Source organism: Lagenorhynchus albirostris, chromosome 17 (genome assembly GCF_949774975.1).
Source record: "Lagenorhynchus albirostris chromosome 17, mLagAlb1.1, whole genome shotgun sequence".
Lineage (NCBI taxonomy): Eukaryota > Metazoa > Chordata > Mammalia > Artiodactyla > Delphinidae > Lagenorhynchus > Lagenorhynchus albirostris.
Genome location: NC_083111.1, coordinates 42,651,358 through 42,658,134, shown reverse-complemented (window position 1 = coordinate 42,658,134; position 6,777 = coordinate 42,651,358).

Genomic DNA, 6,777 nt, shown 5'->3' with positions numbered 1-6,777 from the left:
TGGCCTCTTCTTCTTTCTTCAAAGCCATCAAAGTAGCATCAGCAAATCTCTCTCTCACTCTGACTCTCCAGCCTCCCTCTTTTAAATTATAAGAACCCTTAGTAATTACATTGGGCCACCCAGATAATCCAGGATAATCTTCCCATCACAAGATCCTTAATCATATCTGCAAAGTTCCTTCTGTTAAGAAACTTTAGCATATTCATAGGTTCTGGGCATTAGGATGTGGACATCTTTGGGGGCCACTACTCTGCCCACCACAGAGTGGCAAGGAGCTGTCTCAGATTTAGTTTTGGCCACGTAGCCCAGCAGAAAGAAGGTTAATATATTTTTTAATTTTAATTATGGAAGAATAAACTCACATTTCTATCACATCTGAGTTTATCAACTGATATTCATACCTGGTACTATGGCTTGTATACACATCTTATAAACCACACTTATTCATTCATCCATTTAACAAACATTTATTTACCACCTGCCATAGACTGTTACATGAAAGAAATGATCTTCTATTATGTTTTAGCCACTTTACATTTTGAGGTCAACTTGTTGGGGTCTAGGCTACTCCAACTAGTACAACTAAGTTTGAAGTGCAACTTTAAACGTGAGCACTAGAGGGTAGGTTCCTCAAAGTCTAGCAGATGCCTTGTTATTTGGGTTAGATCATCTATAATTTTTAAAAATTTTGATTAAACACACATAACATAAAATTTACCATCATAACCATCTTTAAGTGCGCATACAGTTCCGTAGTGTTGAGTATATTCACATTGTTGTGAAAGAAGTCTCCAGAACTTTTTCATCTTGCAAAAGTGAAATTCTATACCCATTAAACAACGGCTCTCTACTTCCTGCTCCCCACACCGCTGGCAACCACCATTCTGCATTCTGATTCTATGAGTTTAACTACTCTTGATGCCTCATATAAGTGGAATCATACAGAATTTATCTTTCTGTGACTGGTTTATTTCAATTAACAAAATGTCTTCTAGGTTCAACTATGTTTTAGCATGTGTCAGAATTTCCTTCTTTTTTAAGACTGAGTAATATTCCACTGTATGTATATCCTACATTTTGTTGACCCATTCATCTGTCGACGCACATTTGAGTTGCTTGTCTGTAACTCTTTCCGGGTCTAGGAGCCATCTCTACAGGAGGAGGACCCCACAGGCAACACTGGAGTTTGGCTTTTTATTTCTTCACCTCCTACAGACTCTTGCCACTAACTGCATTCTTTTTTCTTTGCCTCATCTTTATTTTAAAAAATGTTTTATTTTCATACAGTTTTTAAAGTTACTTTCCATTTACAGTTATTAAAAAATATTGGCTATATTCCCTGTTCTGTTCAATACCTCCTTGAGCCTACCTACACCCAGTAGTTTATACCTCTCACTCCCCCACCCCTACCAACTGCATTCTAATTCTGAAATGACAAATTCAGGGATTTAGGAATGGTAGTTGAATCAAAGTATGTACAGATGCAAAATATGTTTTAAAAAAAGTACTTGAGGGGCTTCCCTGCAAAATATAGGGAGAAATGTACTAATGACTCCTCAAGTACTTTTTTTTTTTTTTTTCCTGCGGTACGCGGGCCTCTCACTGTTGCGGCCTCTCCCGTTGCGGAGCACAGGCTCCGGAGGCGCAGGCTCAGCGGCCATGGCTCACGGGCCCAGCCGCTCCACGGCATGCGGAATCCTCCCGGACCGGGGCACAAACCCATGATCCCTGCATCGGCAGGCGGACTCTCAACCACTGCGCCACCAGGGAAGCCCCAACCCATGTTTTTTGAGAGTGAACTGCCTAATAGCTAGTTGTGAGAATTTAATGAGGTATAACTCATGCAAAACTTAATTAGAAATCATGTAAAACTTACTTAGAACACTGGCACATATATTAAGTGCTCCAAAATGTTAGTTCTTTTACTAGACAATATTCTGCTTGTATAAGCAGAATAACAAAATATGCAAAATAATCTCCAAGAATAAGTTTCTACGACATGATTCTTCCACTTCCTTAAACAGGGCCAGTCCCTGGTGAAATTATGGACTTGCTCCTAATAATTCCCTGACTCACTTTGCAGACCTGCTACTCTTCAGACTTCCAGAGTCCTTGGGCTATAGTACTTCTGTCCCCTCATGTCCCATCACCCTGTCTACTCAAGATGCCTCATACAGACCTACCATCTTTGAGCAGAAGATAAAATATCTATCTGTACTGTGTCCTATGTCCATAAGATCCTGACTGAATTATTAGCTAATCTGAAAGAACTTGTTTATACCAGATCTACAAGTCTTTCCTAAGAATCCGCATTTTTAATCAAGATGTCACCATTTTGGAAACACATTCTCCTCTTACGGCATGACTGCCAGACCTCTACCACTCCTGGTTCAGAGCACGTGGAGGACGGGGTTTGTAATCTTGGTTCTGCAGTCCTGTGACCTGGCTCAGAAACCCAAATCCACAACTTGTTCATGGCTCTGTGGTCTAGTGCAAATTAATTACTTTTCCTAATTAGAACTTGTTCATCTGTAATTGAAGATAATATGTACTTTCTAAAAGTCATTGGAAGGATTATTTTAAAAGTAGATGTAAAGCATTTAGCATAGGGTGGGGCATATAGGGTACACATACCAACTGGTAGAGGTATGGCTGTCTAGATAAACGAGTGGATATCTAGACAGTAAGTTTCATGTGTCCGGGTCACTCTCTCATTAACATGTATGTTGATCTCAACTCCTTATTATGGCTGTAAGCTCCTTGAAGACCCTACCTTCTGCTTAATTTTTTCCCCCATTGCTAAGGTTGACTTGGTTCCCAGATCTTTCAAGGAACCTTTCCTGATCTCTTTGAGGTACCGTGGTCGGGACCATGCATTCATTTTCTGGATTGGACCGTATGGCCAGCAGAATAACATAGAAGTTCAGGCTATGCTCCCTGGAGTCCAACAAAATATAATTCTGCCACATACTCATTGTGTGGTCCTGGACAGATTATTTAAGCCCAATAAGCCCCAGTTTCCTAGGATGTGTATGTGACCAGTAGAAATTCCTACCTCATAAGGGCTGATGTGAGAATTAAATAAGCTTGTGTGTGTAAAAGATGTGACAGAACGCCTGGTGTATAATAAATGCCGATAAATGTTAATCGATATCATCATCCTCAACATCATCATCGTCATCATCGTCATTGTCATTATCTTCCTCCTCATAATGCTAGAAAACTAGCCCTAATATTGAGCATATAGGTCTCATTCCTTCATTTAGACCATTGCTTAAGGATCATCAACTATACCAAGAACAGTGATGGGCGCTGTAGGATATAAAGATGAATGAGCATGCCGCTGAAATCACTTTGCTCACTCAATGAAGGAGACAAACACATAGACAAAGCGGTGAGTTAAGTGACAGTGGTGGTGGCAGCAGGGAGCAGGGTAGAAGGAGGATTCTCTGGATGAATTGAACGGGCCTAGATGTGCTCTCTGGAAAGGCTGACCCATCATTTCCATTTCCTCTCAGATTGTGAATGTATGTTTTGTCCAGGACTGGGGGAAACACTCTACCTTTGCTGCCTGGCTCTTAACAGAGGCTGCCTGGGAGGGCTTCAGGACAAATGGGAGGAAAATGTGACATCATGACACAGGAAGAGATGTTCTGGAACAGGTGGAACTCTGTAGTTACCCTCTGGACCCTGAGGCTGGCAGTGGCAGTGCTGGATTTGGGGCAGGCCCTCACTCATTCATTCATTCATTCATTCATCCAACTGTCTCTGAAACTTCTTGAGGACAGTCTCTCATTAGTGTCAGTGGTTGGGCTCCTACATAAACATGTGATGCATGTTTACAAACACTCCAAACCTTCTGTCAACTATTTACTTTTTAAAGGTTTGTTTATCTTCTATGTTTACAAATTATGATGCTATATACAGACTTTCATGTATAGAGAAGAGAGCACATGATTTGAGTCATAAAACGTAGATTTTCATCACAGTTCTGCTTTGGATGTCACTTTAACTTTCTGGGCCACACTTTTCTCATCTGTAAAATGGGAGTGACATCATTGATATTATCATTGCTGTTATTAAAAAGAATACACTTTACATTTGTAACTGTTATTTTTCTTAAAGAATAGATTGGTGAAAAATCAGTGGATAAAACGTCTTGATTTGCCAGCTGCTGGTCAGTATACATGTTTAAATCACACTAAAAATGTGATTTGCTCTAGATATGCTCTAGAATGCTCAAATGGGGTGCCCAAGAGTGGCGGTCTCCAACATTTTTGGCACCAGGGACCGGTTTCGTGGAAGACAATTTTTCCACGGACTTAGACAGGGGCATGGTTCAGGAGGTAATGCGAGTTATTGGCCCTCTGCTCACCTCCTGCTGTGCGGTCCAGTTCCTAACAGGCTGTGGACCGGTATAGGTCTGCAGCCCCGGGGGTTGGGGACCCCTGCCCTAGAGTATCAAGGTGCAGTGATAGTTTTGCCAGTCAGTGATAGGCATTGCATACAGGCCTCATCATTTTTAGCATTTTATTACAAATGTTAAATGAGAACATTGATTAAAGAGATTCTGGGGCTTCCCTGGTGGCGCACTGGTTGAGAATCTGCCTGCCAATGCAGGGGACACGGGTTCGAGCCCTCATCTGGGAAGATCCCACATGCCGCGGAGCAACTGGGCCCGTGAGCCACAATTACTGAGCCTGCGCGTCTGGAGCCTGTGCTCCGCAACAGGAGAGGCCGCGATAGTGAGAGGTCTGTGCACCACGATGAAGAGAGGCCCCCGCTTGCCACAACTAGAGAAAGCCCTCACACAGAAACGAAGACCCAACACAGCCATAAATAAATAAATTAAATTAAAAAAAAAAAAAAGAGATTCTGAATGTGGTTTTTAATAAAGCAGAAGACGGCTGGCCTCTGTTGGCCAGATAGGAGGATATGAGTGGATGGTGACTTTGATCTTTGAAGAAATTTATACAGAAGGATAAGAAAGGAAGAAGTGGAAGGAGCCACAATATTAAGGAAAAAAAACATCAGTTAATGAGGAGCCAGGGCAAGAAATAGATTCCAAGTCCAGTTCCGTGTCTGTGGCCAGGGAAATTGATCTAAATGCCATTAGAAATGCATTATATTGAGTTCTATTAATATTTGGGTTTTGCCTGAGCAGAAAAATGCTGTAGAATTTCTAACTCTATTAACCTTGAGATCTTCATTTCTGAGCAGGGGAGGGTCCAAATTATTTTACATGTTTGTAATATTCCAATTAAATTTAACCTTGAGATGAAATTTGCATTTGGGGAAATAATAAGAGTTAGAATCCGATCGTTCTGGATATTAATTCCTCTGCAGCATTACAGAGAGGCCAAGCCTCTCCAAGGCTGCTCCCAGCCAATAGCTGAGCATGGTAAGGTGTGGGGATATAAGAATCCTGGTGATTCCTACCCAACATGGGGCTCCTCTAGCGGGAAAGCTTTGTTCTAGAATTTCCCCCATAAACCTGGCTGAGATTTTCTCAGACCTGTGCTACAGTCTGAGTCTCCTCCTACTTAAACTTCCTTCCTTACCCCCTTCTTTCACCGTGTCAGACCTTTTGCAGCATCATGACCTAAAGGCTTTCCCTGTTACTCCTGTTCCCTCTCCCTTTCAGCCTCTATAGAAATTGCACGCAATAAAATTTTTGTAGGGGTTTCCCTGGTGGCGCAGTGGTTGGGGGTCCGTCTGCCGATGCAGGGGACGTGGGTTCGTCTCCCGGTCCCGGAGGATCCCACGTGCCACGGAGCGGCTGGGCCCGTGGGCCATGGTCACTGAGCCTGCGCCTCCGGAGCCTGTGCTCCGCAACGGGAGAGGCCATAACAGTGAGAGGCCCGCGTACCACAAAAAAAAAAAACAAAAAAAACCCACTTTCGCACTTTTAAATCAATGTTGACATCTGCTTCTTGGCAGGCTTGAACTGACACAGATCCTCAGAGGTCTTTTGTGAAGATTAAATGAGATCATTCACATAAGGTGCTTGGCATGGTGTTGGACTCCTAGCAAAATCACATTGAAAACTGGCTGATGAAATTCTGAGGAAGAAGAATAAAGTTAGAGGAATCACACTACTTGATTGTAAGACTTGCTATAAAGCTACAGATATCAAGACAGTGGAGGCATTGGTGAAGGGATAGAGACACATCGGTCAATGGAAGAGAATAAAGAACTCAGAAATGGACCCACACAGATACAACCAATTGATTTTTGACAAAGGTATAAAAGCAGTTCAATGGAGAAAGGATGGTCTTTTCAACAAACTATGTTGGAACGATTGGACATCCATAGGCAAAAAAAAGAGAACCTTGACCTAAGTTCACACCTTATACAAAACTTAACTCAAAATAGATCATAGATCTAAAACTATAAAACTTTTAGAAGAAAACACAGGAGAAAGTATTTGTAACTTGGTGTTCATTTTTAGATATGACACAAAAGCATGATACATGAAAGACTATAATCAAGTTAGATTTCATCAAAATTAAAAACTTTTTGTCAATGAAATATATTGTTAAGAGAATGAAGATAGGAGCTACAACTGGGAGAAAATATTGGCAAGTTAAATATTCTACAAATGATTTATATCCAGAATATATAAGAACCCTAAATACTCAACAGTAAGAAAACAAACAAATGAATTAAAACACAGGCAAAAGATGAACAGATACTTCACCAGAGAGGATACAAAGATGGCAAAGAAGTATAAGAAAAGATGTTCAACATTATTAACCATCAGGAAAATGCAAATTG